Source organism: Lepus europaeus, chromosome 18, assembly GCF_033115175.1.
Source record: "Lepus europaeus isolate LE1 chromosome 18, mLepTim1.pri, whole genome shotgun sequence".
NCBI lineage: Eukaryota > Metazoa > Chordata > Mammalia > Lagomorpha > Leporidae > Lepus > Lepus europaeus.
Window position 1 is genome coordinate 29044529 of NC_084844.1, and position 17546 is coordinate 29062074.

General features: G+C 38.2%; 1 pseudogene; it reads left to right on the top strand.

Moving 5' to 3' along the window:
• The first annotated feature begins 12881 nt into the window (after nucleotides 1-12881).
• Nucleotides 12882-14117, top strand: LOC133746761 (beclin-1-like; annotated as a pseudogene).
• Nucleotides 14118-17546: the final 3429 nt, after the last annotated feature.

Below are 17546 nucleotides of genomic sequence, written 5' to 3' on the forward strand. Positions count from 1 at the left end.
GCTCCTGGCTTCAGCCTAGCCCAGCCCCAAACATTGTGGCCATTTGGGGAGTGAGCCAGGGCTCGCTCGCTCGCTCTCTCTCTCTCTCTCCCCCCCCCTCTCCTCTCTTTTGTAACTCTGCTTTCCTTTCAACTCTGCTATGACCCAATCATACCAGCAGAGCAAACATAAGTTCATGTATCAGAATGGAACCACAGGTACATATGTTCTGTTTGTATTTTACCTAATATTCTATTTTAAAATCTTATTTATGTTATGCAAGTTTCGTGTATTTCATATATACAGAATTAGAAATGTAGTGATACTTCCCACCCTACCCTCCCTCCTGCCCATACTCCAACCCCTCTTCCTCCTCTCCTATTCCCACTCTCAATTTTTACAAGGATCTATTTTCAGTTTACTTAATGATCACAAGTTTAACCCTACACTAAGTAAAAAGTTTGACAAATAGTATGAAGAAAAAATAAACTGTTCCTCAACAAAAGAGACAAGGACTGTAATAATCATTAAATCTCAAAATGTCAATTTCAATATTCTATTTTGTAATACTCTAGTAATCATAAGGTTATCATACATTCTACTTGCATTAAAAAGCTACCCAAAAGAAAATAAATATTGTACAGTTAGACTGGGGTGACTCATCAGTAAGAATTCGAGAATGATATTTCCAATGTTTTAAAAATTGCCAGGCCAGAAAATTAAATGCAGCTTAATTATTATTTACAGTGGGAAGGGGGATGAACACATTTTATATAGAGAAGGACTGAGAGTTTAGCAGTCTTAGATTATCTATGAAAGAATTTCTAAATCATTTTTTAAGGAGGTAGTATTCTGAACAGAGAAGATTGAAGGGGAATGCTCAACTGGTTATTTCTTACAGTTTTAAGCCAATACATCATTAAATATCTTTGCAGTTAAAATAAGCTATGGATATGAATGATATAAAATATAACCAACTTGTTGATACTAACGTAGGGCATACACAAAAATCAGATAAAAATAAAATACAATCATAAATGTAAAAAAGCAGATAGAAGTATCTTATCACTTCATTTTTTTCCAATTTGAGATTAGTTGGTTTTTTTTTTTTTAAGATTATTTATTAGAAAGGCAGAGTTAGAAAGAGAGAGAGAGAAGAAAAAACAGAGGGGGGGTGGGGAGAGAGAGAGAGGGAGAGACCTTCCATCTGCTGCTGCACTTTCCAAATACAGCAGTTAGGACTGGGTAGGCCAAAGCCAGAAGCCTGGAACTCCATCTGGGTCTCCCAAGTGGGTGGCAGGGATGCAAGCACTTGGAGCAAGTATCTCAGAATTAAATCCAAGATCTGATTTTTAATCATTAGGATAGAGAAGACTGATTTTATCCTTTAGTATTTATATAGATGAATTAAAACTTAAGCATCAGGGCGGAGCCAAGATGGTGGAAGAGTGAGGGCGTGCACCAACAGTCCAGGAAAAGATAGTTTAACAAAAGTGTAGTTACTGTACCCTCAGAAAGAGAATCAGAAAAAAAAAAAAAACTGCAGAGGAAACTCTTCCAGATCTAGTGGATGTGACACAGAAGACCTATGGGGAGAGCAAGATGCCCCATTGCCGCACCTAGCCGCACCGCGGGAGCGGAGCCAGAGAGCAGAGCCGCGAGAGCGGGGAACCAAGGGAGCCCAGCCACAGAAGCCCAGCCACAGAATTTGAGCCCCAGCCCTGGAAGGAGAGGTAACCCGAGACATTGGTGGGGAAGGTCAGAAGGTGATCTGAGATACCACTGGGGAAAGTGCACCAGGCTTACTGGAGGAGAGAAAAAAAAAAAGCGAATAAATAGGGGGAACTGGTGGGGTCACTAGCCTCTCTCTCCACTCACCTTACAAACCCAAGCAAGACAAAGAGCAGGCACCACTTTACATATGTAAAACAAACTCCATAACCTAGGTAACCCGGTGAGCTGTGTGGAATTTCTTCCCAACTGAGTCTTAAAAAAAAAAAAAAAAGAGCAAGAGAGCAAGCCAGAGAACAATCTGGGTGAGCCACATTGGGCACACCCTTAACCCTGAAGAACCAAACAGAGCTCTCTGGCCATACCCATCATAGCCTCTAAGGATCCATCAAAGTAGACAGTCCACGTAATCTAGAGTCATAGTATAATGAGAAAAAACACCACAGTAAAGGAAACAAAGAACACCTACAAGATGCCAAACAAACGTAGAAACCAAGGTAACAAGAGCAAGGAAGACACTATGATGCCCCCAAATGAAAAAGACACCCCAATTCAAGATTATGAAGATGATGAGATACAAGAAATGCAAGAAGCAGATCTCAAGAAACTGGTAAGATCATTAAGAAGCTCTCAAAAACAAATTCTTGAACTACAGAAATCCTTCATGGACAAGATAGAAAATCTCTCTCATGAAAATGAAATATTAAGGAGGAATCAAAATGAAATGAAACAACTAGTAGAACAAGAAACTGTGATAGTGACGAGAAACCATAATGAAATGAAGAATTCAACAGATCAAATGACAAACGCATTAGAAAGCCTTAAAAACAGAATGGGTGAAGCAGAAGAGAGAATATCAGACTTAGAAGACAGAGAACAGGAAAGGAAACAGGCAAACCAAAGAAAAGAAGAGGAAATTAGAAATCTAAAAAATATTGTCGGGAATCTACAGGATACTATTAAAAAACCTAACATTCGGGTTCTAGAAGTTCCTGAAGGCATGGAGAGGGAGAAAGGATTAAAAGGCCTTTGTAGTGAGATACTAGCAGAAAATTTCCCAGGTTTGGAGAAGGACAGAGACATCCTAGTACAGGAAGCTCATAGAACCCCTAATAAATATGACCAAAAGAGATCCTCACCACGACACACTGTAATTAAACTCACCACAGTGAAACATAAAGAAAAGATCTTAAAATGTGCAAGAGAAAAACGTCAGACCACTCTCAAAGGATCCCCAATTAGACTCAAAGCTGACTTCTCATCAGAAACCCTACAAGCGAGGAGGGAATGGTGAGATATAGCCCAGGTACTAAGAGAGAAAAACTGCCAGCCCAGAATATTATATCCTGCAAAGCTCTCATTTGTGAATGAAGGTGAAATAAAGACCTTTCACAGCAAACAGAAACTGAAAGAATTCGTCGCCACTCGTCCAGCCCTGCAAAAGATGCTTAAAGATGTGTTACATACAGAAACACAGAAACACGGTCATTAATATGAAAGAAGGTAAAGGAAGAAAGCCTCACAGCAAAAGATCACAGGAAACCCCAAAATGGTAGGGCAAAGTTACTACTTATCGATAGTCACATTAAACGTTAAAGGCCTGACCAATCCAGTTAAAAGACACCTATTGGCTGATTAGGTTAAGGAACAAAACCCATCTATTTGCTGCTTACAAGAAACACATCTTTCTAACAAAGATGCACACAGACTGAAAGTAAAAGGCTGGAAAAAGATATACCATGCCAACAGAAATGAAAAAAGAGAAGGCATAGCCATCCTAATATCAGATAACATAAATTTTACCACAAAAACTATTAGGAGAGACAAAGAGGGGCACTAAATAATGATTAAAGGATCCATTCAACAGGAAGATATAACGATTATCAATGTATATGCACCTAATTACAGGGCACCTGTTTATTTAAAAGACTTGTTAAGGGAATTAAAGGGAGACTTAGACCCCAATACAATAGTACTGGGGGATTTTAATACTCCACTCTCAGAGCTAGACAGATCAACAGGACAGAAGATCAACAAGGAGACAGCAGATTTAAACAACACTGTAGCTCAAATGGACCTAACAGATATCTACAGAATTTTTCATACTACACATAAAGCATTTACATTCTTCTCAGCAGTACATGGAACCTTTTCTAGGATTGACCACATACTAGGCCATAAAGCAAGTCTCAGCAAATTCAAAAGAATTAGAATCATACCATGCAGCTTCTCAGACCACAAAGGAATGAAATTGGAAATTACCAACTCAGGAATCCCTAGAGCACGTGCAAACACATGGAGACTGAATAACATGATCCTGAATGAACAATGGGTCATAGAAGAAATTAAAAGAGAAATCAAAAACTCTGGAAGTAAATGAGGATAACAGCACATCATACCAAAACCTATGGGATACAGCAAAGGCAGTGTTAAGAGGAAAGTTTATATCAATAGGTGCCTACATCAAGAAATTGGAAAGGCACCAAATAGATGAGCTTTCAGTTCATCCCAAGGATCTAGAAAATCAGCAGCAAATCATATCCAAAGCTAGTAGAAGAGAAATAATTAAAATCAGAGAAGAAATCAACAGGATTGAATCAAAAAAAAAAACATTACAAAAAATCAGCCAAACAAGGAGCTGGTTTTTTGAAAAAACAAACAAAATTGACACCCCATTGGCCCAACTAACTAAAAAAAGAAAAGACCCAAATCAATAGGATCAGAGATGAAAAAGGAAACATAACAACAGACACCACAGGAATAAAAAGAATCATCAGAAATTACTACAAGGACTTATATGCCAGCAAACAGGGAAATCTATCAGAAATGGATAGATTCCTGGACACATACAACCTACCTAAATTGAACCATGAAGACACAGAAAACCTAAACAGACCCATAACAGAGACAGAAATTGAAACAGTAATAAAGGCCCTCCCAACAAAGGAAAGCCCAGGATCAGATGGATTCACTGCTGAATTCTACCAAACATTTAAAGAAGAATTAACTCCAATTCTCCTCAAACTATTCAGAGTAATCGAAAAAGAGGGAATCCTCCCAAATTCTTTCTATGAAGCCAGCATCACCTTAATTCCTAAGCCGGAAAAAGATGCAGCATTGAAAGAGAATTACAGACCAATATCCCTGATGAACATAGATGTAAAAATCCTCAATAAAATTCTGGCCAATAGAATGCAACATCACATTAGAAAGATCATCCACCCAGACCAAGTGGGATTTATCCCTGGTATGCAGGGATGGTTCAACGTTCGCAAAACAATCAACGTGATACAATACATTAACAGACTGCAGAAGAAATACCATGTGATTCTCTCAATAGATGCAGAGAAAGCGTTTGATAAAATACAACACCCTTTCATGATGAAAACCCTAAGTAAACCGGGTATAGAAGGAACATTCCTCAATACAATCAAAGCAATTTATGAAAAACCCACGGCCAGTATCCTATTGAATGGGGAAAAGTTGGAAGCATTTCTACTGAGATCTGGTACCAGACAGGGATGCCCACTCTCACCACTGCTATTCAATATAGTTCTGGAGGTCTTAGCCAGAGCTATTAGGCAAGAAAAAGAAATTAAAGGGATACAAATTGGGAAGGAAGAACTCAAACTATCCCTCTTTGCAGATGATATGATTCTTTATTTCAGGTACCCAAAGAACTCTACTAAGAGACTATTGGAACTCATTGAAGAGTTTGGCAAAGTAGCAGGATATAAAATCAATCCACAAAAATCAACAGCCTTTGTATACACAGGCAATGCCACGGCTGAAGAAGTACTTCTAAGACCAATCCCATTCACAATAGCTACAAAAACAATCAAATACCTTGGAATAAACTTAACCAAGGACATTAAAGATCTCTACGATGAAAATTACAAAACCTTAAAGGAAGAAATAGAAGAGGATACCAAAAAATGGAAAAATCTTCCATGCTCATGGATTGGAAGAATCAATATCATCAAAATGTCCATTCTCCCAAAAGCAATTTACAGATTCAATGCAATTCCAATCAAAATACCAAAGGCATTCTTCTCAGATCTGGAAAAAATTATGCTGAAATTCATATGGAGACATAGGAGACTTCGAATAACTAAAGCAATCTTGTACAACAAAAACAAAGCCAGAGGCATCACAATACCAGATTTCAGGACATACTACAGGGCAGTAGTTATCAAAACAGCATGGTACTGGTACAGAAACAGATGGATAGACCAATGGAACAGAATAGAAACACCAGAAATCAATCCAAACATCTACAGCCAACTCATATTTGATCAAGGATCCAAAACAAATCCCTGGAGTAAGGACAGTCTATTCAATAAATTGTGCTGGGGAAACTGGATTTCCACATGCAGAATCATGAAGCAAGACCCCTACCTTTCACCTTACACAAAAATTCACTCAACATGGATTAAAGACTTAAATCTATGACCCGACACCATCAAATTATTAGAGAGCATTGGAGAAACCCTGCAAGATATAGGTACTGGTAAAGAATTCTTGGAAAATTCCCCATGAGCACAGCCAGTCAAAGCCAAAATTAACATTTGGGATTGCATCAAATTGAGAAGTTTCTGTACTGCAAAAGAAACAGTCAGGAACATGAATAGGAAACCGACAGAATGGGAAAAAATATTTGCAAACTATACTACAGATTAAAGGGTTGATAACCAGAATCTACAAAGAAATCAAGAAACTCCACAATATCAAAACAAACAAACCACTTAAGAGATGGCCCAAAGACCTCAATAGACATCTTTCCAAAGAGGAAATCCAAATGGCAAAGAGACACAAGAAAAAATGTTCAAGATCACTAGCAATCAGGGAAATGCAAATCAAAACCACAATGAGGTTTCACCTCACCCCGGTGAGAATGGCTCACATTCAGAAATCCACCAACAATAGCTGCTGGAGAGGATGTGGGGAAAAAGGGACACTAACCCACTGTTGGTGGGAATGCAAACTGGTTAAGCCACCATGGAAGTCAGTCTGGAGATTCCTCAGAAACCTGAATATAACCCTACCATTCAACACAGCCATCCCACTCCTTGGAATTTACCCAAAGGAAATTAAATTGGCAAAAAAAAAAAAAAACCATCTGCACCTTAATGTTTATTGCAGCTCAATTCACAATAGCCAAGACTTGGAACCAACCCAAATGCCCATCAACAGTAGACTGGATAAAGAAATTATGGGACATATACTCTATAGAATACTATACAGCAGTCAAAAAAATAAAACCCGGTCATTTGCAACAAGATGGAATAATCTGGAAAACATCATGCTGAGTGAATTAAGCCAGTCCCAAAGAGACAAATATCATTTGTTTTCCCTGATTGGTGACAGCTAACTGAGCACCAAAGGGGAAACCTGTGGAAGTGAAATGGACACTATGAGAAACAGTGACTTGATCAGCTCTTGTCCTGACTATTACAATGTAATACTTTACCCATTTTAGTATTTTTTTTATCTAGTACTAGTGGTTGAACTCTGCAATTAACACACAATTATTCTTAGGTGTTTAAATTTTAACTGAACAGTGATCCCTGTTAAATATAAGAATGAGAAAAAGAGAGGGAGGAGATGTACAATTTGGGACATGCTCAATCGGACTTGCCCCAAACGATGGAGTTAGAAACGTGCCAGGGGATTCCAATACAATCCCATCAAGGTGGCACGTACCAATGCCATCTCACTAGTCCATGTGATCAATTTCAGTTCACAATTGATCACACTGATAGATCTAAGATTCAAAGGAATCACACAAACAAGACTAATGTCTGCTAATAGTAACTGATAAAGTCAAAAAGGGAGAGAACAATCCAATATGGGAAGTGGGAGACACAGCAGACTCATAGAATGGCAGATGTCCTAAATAGCACTCTGGCCTCAGAATCAGCCCTTAAGGCATTTGGATCTGGCTGAAGAGCCTATGAGAGTATTTTAGGCATGGAAAGCCAAGACACTCTGGAAAAAAAAAAAAAAAAAAGAAGAAGACCCTGTCGGAATAAGATCAAAGTCGGCGAACCCTAAAGGCTTCCATAGCCTTGGCAACTCATGACTAGAGCCTAGGGAGATTACTGATGCCATAAACAAGAGTGTTAAATTGTTAAATCAACATCAAGAGTCACTGTGTACTTACGTCCCATGTGGGATCTGTCCTTAATGGGTTGTCCAATGTGAAGTAATGATATAGCTAGTACTGAAACAGTATTTTTACACTTTGTGTTTCTGTGTGGGTGCAAACTGATGAAATCTTTACTTAGTATATACTGAATCGATCTTCTGTATATAAAGATAATTGAAAATGAAAAAAAAAACAACTTGGGGTTTAATTGGAAATTACATAGAAAATTAATCAATTTTTTAAAAAAATATCATGTAGGATCTCTGTCATTAATGTGCTGTACACTGTTATTTAATGCTATAACTACTCCAACAGTATTTTTCACTTTGTGTTGCTATGTGAGGGCAAACTGTTGAAATCTTTACTTTACATATACTAAACAGATTTTCTGTATATAAAGAGAATTGAAAATGAATCTTGATGTGAATGGAAGGGGAGAGGGAGCGGGAAAGGGGAGGGTTGTGGGTGGGAGGGAAGTTATGGTGGGGGAGCCACTGTAACCCATAAGCTGTACTTTGGAAATTTATATTCATTAAATAAAAGATTAAAAAAAAACTTAAGCATCAGTCTTGAAAATAGCAGAATAAAAATTTTTAATTCTTAAAATAACAATGAGGAGAGAGCTCAGAAAACAAAACCAATGAAACTTAGAAAAATATTGTAATTAAAATCACAATACTCAGTGATTGTAAAAATAAAATATATTAGTAATCACTATACATATAAAGTTATACACTAAAAACAAATCTGATGCTAGGGTGCTACAGGTTATGTCACTGCTGCAGTGCCAGCAGCTGGTTTCCAATAGTAATACAACCTTAAAGACAATTAGGGTGCAATATTCTTTTATGGATATGGTGATAACTACTCACCTGAAGGATGTAACAACTCAAATCTAGTCTTTATTCTAAACCTAAAACTCAAAATTACAAAGAAAAGAAAAAAATACAAATAGATCTTGATAAATTCATAATCAAAGAGGTTGTATCTCTCAGAAATGAACATTAACTTTAATAAGTCAATATTTTCAAATATATAGGATCTTACACTTAACAAACAGATTTCATATATATACAAGTTTATATTTGTATATATGTCATTCCATTCACTCACACAGCACATCAAATATTTGCCAGAAGCTAATGATACAAAATGTATGCTTAAGTAATCTGAGTACTATTTTAAAAAGATAATTAACTTGCAAAATTGACTCAAGAAGAAAAGGAAAACCAGAATGCACCAACAGTCATTAAAGAAATTGAATATATGTATTTACTACAACTTTCCCCCTCAGAAAATACAAGTATCAGGAATAGATTGGTGCATATACAATTTTTACCAACATGTCAAGAAGCTGATGATATTCTTATTACACAACTGTCCCAAAGGACAGAAATAGAAGAAATGTTCTCCAAGACAGGTTGTAGAGCTAGTATAAGTGAACATAAAAAGAAGATAAAAAGGAAATACTTATAACTTAGATACATTAACACACTAGATGAAATCTTACCTAATTAAATCATAATATATAAGAATCATTCTAATATTGACAACATGTTATATTTCTACTATAATTCCTAGGATTCTGGACCAAATCAGTGACTATGATAGTAATAGTATAAATAGACATATGTATTGATCTTCCGTTTCATATGGTACTACTAACTACATTATGTTTAGTTATAATTTTAAAAAGTTTGCCAACAGGAGCAGGTTGGAATGATTTGAATGTATTATTAAACACATTTCTAGACATCTCTATATACATCTTCTAATTTATCCTCAAAATAATCTTTTCAGTAAGGTGAAGAAACTGGGGATCTACAAAATCAACAGAAAACAGGAATGTTTTGAATGGAAAACTTAATTTCACTCAGCCACACCTCTTAAGCAGCAGAATGATCTTTCTGTTCCTGGTTCAATTTTCAGAATTACATTTTCCCTTTAGCATACTTACCCGCTTACATCTTGGGTGGTTGCAGATTATGCAATGTCACTAGCTGTTATACTTTTATGAATACACATTAAGACAAACTGAATCAAAGTTCTAGAGCAGAGTTCCAATTATATGGATATTATATCTCACTGTTATGAATATGCTAATTTTGCTATAAAGATCAAGCAAAGAAACCTAATTTTCTGTTTAAAAATGTGTGCAAAATCAAATCTGTTGAAACACATAATATAACTGAATAACTAGTAGAGTATTTTGCACAGTAAGGCTACCTCCTGAGACCAAGTTTCATATTCTTATAAAATTAATACCATAAATTCTTGGTACCATGTTGCATCAATGCATTAAGTGACTACAAAAAATCAGATTATGAGTTTTAAACAATTGTACTTTAAGCTCTGTTCCACATATCCCAATGCTGTATTTATGAATAATAAGTTATGTGATATCATGTCACCAAAACACGCACAAAACAATCCCCAGGTTTTATTCTTTAACCATTTTCCTACCTCAGGCAATATAACAACTTAAGTTATTATGCATGAAATAGAATGTTTAAGAGATGAAATATTATAAATATTATAAAAGCATTATAAAATATTATAAAAGCATGGATATACTCACATTGTGACACATTACACACACAATAATAGAAAAAGTTGTTACGTGTTGGCACATGCTCATTTTATAGTTCATGGTCTTCATTACAGTAACTGTGTAATTAGGGATGTTCTTAGTACAGTTGTTACAATACTTATTAATTCATCAGCCACATACTATGCAACTATTTTTTCTCTGAATACTAGGATTTACTCTTATTTCTGCACTCTAGTCATAATCTCTCATTTGGTCTTCCTCTCTATTTCTCTTCCTTTGTATATCCTCTTACATTAGAGATAATTACTATTCAGCAGTATCCATGTTCTTTTTTTTTTAAACATTTTCTAAAGGTTCTTAGACTAAGATTAGTTGTACGTCTAATTCTTACAAGGAATTCTGGGTGACACCACCAGGTAACAGGTGCCTAGTTGTCTTCCTCCATGCTTTTTTCTTCAATCTGCCAACTGAATTTCCTTAAAGCCTGATGCTGATGCAAATATCAACTTAAAGTAATCTTGTCCTTGAGTCATCAACTGAAAGAGCAACATTTAGAGAATAATTCACCAGAAGAGCTCCACAGCCTGCGAAGGACTACAAAGTGAGCAATAAACAACATATGTTGGCTTCAGACAATAAGATGCTTCTGGCTATTTATTGGAGAAATTTATCCATTTAATAATCTTCAACCCTCTCTTCCTGCCTCTCATCTTTAAGGTAATATTTATCAGGTCACTCTGTTTTGTGGCAAGAGATGAATAAGAAAGTTTGCTTATCTTATTTCTAAGATTAATTACTTAACCCAACTATTACAATATTTTACAAGTATTCCTGAGGGCTGCTCAGATTTGCTGAAAAACTGCTTTGTTCCTTTATGATTTCCTTTATGCAGGTTTTTGTAATAATTCCAACAGAAAATAAAAATGAAGTCGCTGTGAAAGGCATAAAGATTCCAATATCTCTACGTCTGGATACTAAGATTGTCAAGATGCCAACAAAGTTTCACCCTGAGTGTTGGCATGGTGGTGTCTGTCTTACAGCTGAACAGTATATGGACAAGACACTTGGGGACAAACCAGGACGCAGGGGGATTAAGGTTCATGTAGGATTTGATCTTTGGTATCTGCATACTTGGGTTTGTCAGGCATGTTGTTTTTTCATAGTTCATAGTTTTTGTTTAGCCAAATTTAAAGGACTGCCCAAGTGACGTAAGGCTTTGTTTCATGTGAAAATTATATAGTAAAATAGTCACAAGGAAACAGAGACCTCTGGAGTACAGAGGATAAACAAAGCCCAGTTGAGTTTAAGGAAGTATTTGTAGATAACTATTTAAAAGTTCATATTGCTTCTCTTCAGGGCTGTAAGAGAATTCCAGACACATGTATTTAGAACTAATGAAGCATTAAATTTCTGTAACAGCTGAGCAGCAACTCAAATAATCACTGTATTGAAAATGTCTCCCAATGGAATGTAATTATCTAAATTATAGGTAATGAGCAAATAATCAAATTGACTTTTTATCATGTTATACACACTGAATGATGGTGTACTGTATACAGATAGGTGGTTTGGAGAAATAGGCTTTACTTGAATATATCATCAGAAAATGCCCGAGAATAGTGAGGTAAGGGAATAAGAGGCTTTGTTTTTAATTCTGACAAAATTGTTACTCATCACAGGCCTGGAAAGAAACTGAGCTGTAAAACATAAATACTCGAATGATCAGAAACTAGGTGGAAGAATTTAAGAGTTTTAAGAATCACTTTAGCCTGGAAAGTAAATTTCTCAAACATGGTATTAATAGTGTTCTACGTGGACAAAATTGAAAAAAAAAACACAGCAAATTTCCTGGGATCTAGGTCATTGTTTTTGTTGTCCTTATTTTCACTTCTTTTAAGAAAATATTTATTGAGCTTCATTTTCATATTGTACTTAATTTGAAATTTATGAACATTCCATAGGGAAACTATTTTCTTTTGCTACTTTGAAGGAAAATCAAATTTAGAGAGGTTAAGTTATTCTTCCCAAATTGCCCTGTAAAGCCAATTCATGAGACGTTAATTCCCCAAGTCAAGTGAACCTGCCATGACATCATGCTGCTCTTGATGATCTTAGGGTATTCCACGCCAATGCCTCTGAGAAAAGAAACTGCAAATTACAGGAAGACCAAGAAGTCTGGAGGATTTATTCTGCATGAATTCTTATTTCTGTGCTGGGACATTTATCATCTGAGCTATAAACTAGTGGATCGTGTTTTATTGACTGCCATTTTTCTTTAAGCATTTACCTTTGCAAAATCTCTGCATTTTAAAGTCTGCTTCCTCTGCTGGTGGACCAAGAAGTAGCTAAAGTCTGGGCGATGGTGATACTGGAGGCTTCATTCCGGGGCTGACCGGAGGCTATGGTTCCCACCCTCCACTCCCTTTCCTGTGGTAGACTGAACCTGAGTTGCTGGATCTAGGGTCTTGAGGGATGGAGGGGTCTAAGACACCCAGCAGCATTGTGCAGGTGAGCTAAGAGGGCCAGCGCTGCAGCCAACCCCTCCTTCAAGATTCTGGATCGTGTCACCATCCAGGAGCTCACAGCTCCATTACTTGCCACAGCCCACGTCAAACCAGGGGAGACCCAGGAGGAAGAGGCTAACTCAAGAGAGGAATCATTTATTGAAACTCGCCAGGACGGTGCCTCTCACAGAGTCATCCCCACAGCCAGGGTGACATCTACAGAAAGTGCTAACAGCTTCACTCTGATTGGGGAAGCCTTGGATGGAGTCACCATGGAGAACCTCGCTGGAAGACTGGACGTCATTGGAGACCTTTTGGACATCATGTCGGGACAGAGGGAGGTGGAGCATCCACTGTGTGAAGGATGCACGGATGCTGTCTTAGACCAGCTGGACAGTCAGCTCCATGTCACCGAAAACGAGTGTCAGAACTGCAAAAAAATGTTTGGAGATCTTAGAGCAAATGAACGAGGATGACAGTGAACTGCTGCGATAGGAGCTAAGGGACCGGCGTTGCAGGAGGAAGGGCAGATCCAGGAGCTGGAAGATCTGGGAGAGAACTCCAAAATAGTGGCAGAAAATCTGGAGAAGGTCTAGGCTGAGGCTGAGAGACTGGATCAGGAGGAAGCTCAGCATCGGAGAAAAAACAGTGAATTTAAACGACAGCTGGAGCTGGATGACAAGCTCAAAAGTGTAGAAAACTGGCTGCATCACACACAGGTGCAGCCGGACAAGCTGAAGAAGACCAGTGAGTGGAATGGAATGAGATTAATGCTGCTTGGGGCAGTGTTGCTGCTTCCTGCCCTGGCTAATGAGAAGGGTCTGAAATTTCAGAGGCATTATGCCCTCTGGAAACCATTCGTATCTGGCATTTCTGACAGACAAATCTAAGGAGCTACTGCCATTATACTGTTCGGGGGGTTGTGGTTTTTCTGGGACACCAAGTTTGGCCATGTAATGGTGGCTTTTCTGGACTGTGCACGGCAGTCTAAAGAAGAGGTTGGAAAGGGTGAGACATGATTTGTCTTCCATCCAGGATGGATGCAGAGAACGGCAACATTGAAGACACAAGAGGCAGGCGCAGCTCCTACTTCATCAAGACCCAGTTAAATTCTGAGAAACAGTGGACAAAAGCTCTCAGAATCATGCCGAGGAATCTCAAGTGGGGTCTTGCTTGGGTATTCTCACAATTTTATAACAAATGACTTTTCCCTCAGGGGATGCTTGCCTTAAAGGCTTTAATTTTTTTTTTTTGAACAAAGTTTAAATTTGAGTCGTATTAATCATTAAAATCCACAAAAGCCACCTTATTTTGAAGTACCATATGACAGTTTCCAGAGCTACCACATGCCATGCACAGCCACCAACCCTTGTCACAGTTTTGACTCTTACCCCATGCCTGCCTGTTCCCCTCTCCCCTGAAAACTAATTTTTTAATTTTGTTTTTTGTTTGTTTTTAAATGAGTTGAATTGAGTTTGATATGTTCTCAATGAACTTTAGCCCTCTTGACTTCCTGCACTTAAAATACGAAATAAAAACTTTGTCTCCATTGAGAGGATGAGATGTTTGAGTCACACAATTGGATAATGTGGGGATGTGACATCTCAGCTTTGTCTGCTCAACATGTGATGTGCTCAGACGCTCGAATTTCAACATTGCTCACTCAGTTCCAGTCCTGAATGTCTACTCTGCTCTGTGTTAGAGATATGAAGTGGTGTTCGATATTTTTAATTATTTGTAATAAAGGATTTGCTACAGTTTGATAGAAAAAGGTTTCACGAGGCTGGTGATGTGATACAGTGGGCTAGCATCCCATATAGGAAAGGTGATTCATGTTCTAGCTGCTTGTTTTACAGTCCAATTCCCTGCAAATGCACCTGGGGAAGCAGTGGAAGATGGCACAAATGCATGAGTCCCTACCACATACATGGGAGACCTGTTAGGAGGTCCTGGCTCCCGAATTTGGTCTGGCACAGGCCTGGTCATTGGGGACAGGCCTGGTCCATTTGGGGAGTGAACCAGAAGATGGAAGATCTCTTTATTATACTCCCTTTTAGGTCACTCTGTTTTTCAAATAAATAAAAGAAATACTTAAAAATAAAAGTCACCCTCAGGGCTAGGGTTATTGAGCAGAAATTTAAGCTGCCATATGCAACACTAACATCCCAATTAGAGCTCTGGCTACACCATTTCCAATACAGCTTCCTGTTAACATGTCTTGGAAGGCAGCAGATGATGGCCCAAGTACTTGGGCTCCTGCCACCCATGTAGGAGACCAAGATGGAGTCGTTGGCTCCTGACTTTTGCCTGGCCAAACCTGGTAGATGTAGCCATTTGGGGTGTGAACCAGAGGATGGAAGATTTCTCTCACTCTCTCCTCTGTCTTTGAAAGAAGGAAAGATATCTTAAAAAAAAAAAAAAAGTCAGTCTCTTTGATACGAGAAATCAAGGGAAAGCATTTTTTTTTCCTTGCACATGAGTCAGGATTTCACAAAGCATTTTTTGTCCTATGGCTCAGAAGGAATGCAAAAAAAATTGCAAAGGACAGCAACTTTCAGAACCAAAGCCAGAGACGTAAGTTCCAATCTCTCTTCTCTACCTGAGTCTCGCTTCTGGGAAGCTTCCTTTACCAAAGCTATAGAGGGTGAATGTATTTTGAAAAGGAAATATTTTCCATACAGGTTTAATACAGACTTTCCAATTCTAGCTTTCCATTATTTCTATGCACTCCTCTACTCCCACTCATAATTTTCTTTTTAAAATTTGGAAGCCTTTTAAAATTACAATTTTTCCAGTCTCATCAAATAAAGTAGGCCAACGGTGAGTTGGGACTTGAGAAAAGAAGGCAGGAATAAAATTTGGGAAATTAAACTTAGTGATTTAGAAATGCAAACAAATTTAGTCTCTGTAAGATCCAAATTATACTTCTAATATGACTTTCCATGAGTAAAACAATTAATTGAATAATCTTACTTAAATATTTTGTGTGGAAATAGGAGTTACATTAATGAATGAAATATGAACTTTTGCTTAAAATGAATTAATTCCTCAAAATGATACTTAGTACTTTTAATAGAACACTGCATTCAAATAACTAAAATGAGCATGGGATAGCTCTTAATGTGCTTGGAAGCTAGCAACATAAGACCATAAATGACTTTTAAATGAAGAGAGCCTACAGAAAATGCATCTATTTAATGAGGGTACCAGATGATATCTGAGAAGCATGAATTTAATGTTCTTTCTCCTGGTTTCACTATTTGCTATAACTAACACTCTGCTATGACTACAAGTCTTCCTAAATGGAACTATTATTTAAATCTGTGGATTATAAAATAAAGACACCATGAGCAAGTCCTATTCACATTTCACTGACTTTTAAAATAAAAACTTTTAAGATTTTCTTTATTTATTTGAAAAGCAGAGTTACAGAGAGAGAAGAGGAGAGAATGGAGTACAGAAGGAGGAAGAAGGACAGGAAGAGGAGTGGGGGGAGAGAGGTCTTCTACCTGCTAGTTCACTCCCAAGATGGCTGGAATGGCCAGTGCTGGGCCAGGCTGGAGCCAGGAGCCAGAGCTTCCTCTGGGTCTCCCATGTGGACACAGGAGAAGAAATATGTAGGCCATCCTCTGCTGTCTTTCCAAGCACATTAGCAGGGACCTGGATTGGAAGTGGAGCAGCCAGGACTTGAACCAACACCCACATGGGAAACCAATTTTAAAGGAGAAAGCTTAACCTGCTATACCACAGTGCAGGTCCTTATTGGCTTTTTAAAGACATCCCTCATGTATCACTCCCAACACTTTTGCCTGGAAACCTTTATTCACATCAAAGAATATCCAACCATTACCCTCTCAAGGTCTTTCTTCAGTGAATCAGCTAATTTAGATTCTGTCTCTGTCTTCACCGCTCATGTCGAATCGGGTACCTTGAAAAGAATTACTTCTTTTTTTTATATGAATAAGGTCTTTTTTTAAGATTTATTTATTCGAAAATTAGAGTTACACAGAGAAAGGAGAGGCAGAGAGAGAGAGAGGTCTTCCATCTGCTGGTTCACTCCCCAATTGGCCGCAACGGCCGGAGCTGCGCCAATCCGAAGCCAGGAGCCACGAGCAACTTTCGGGTCTCCCTCGTGGGTGCAGGGGCCCAAGGACTTGGACCATCTTCTACTGCTTTTCCAGGCCATAGCAGAGAGCTGGATAGGAAGAGGAGCAGCCGGGACTAAAACTGGTGCCCACATGGGATGCTGGCACTTCAGGCCATGGCATTAACACAGTGCGTCACAGCGCTGGACCCTGGAATTAGTTCTTTCCTTATGTATTTTTTTAATAAATTGTGACTCTTTTAGTTCTGCCTTTTTAAAGCTTTCTTTTAAGACTTATTAATTTATTTGAGAGGCAGAGCAGAGCTACAGACGGGGGTGGGGGGGTGGGGGTGAGAGAGAAAAAAAAGTTTTCTATCCCTTGATTCACTCCTCAAATGGTTGTAATGGCCAGGGCTGGGCACATAGGGAGCCAGGAGCTGCTTCTAGGTCTTCCACATGGGTGCAGGGGCCCAAGTACTTGGGCCATCTTTCACTGGTTTTCCAGGCCATAAGCAGAGACCTGGATGGGAAGAGGAGCAGCCAGGACAC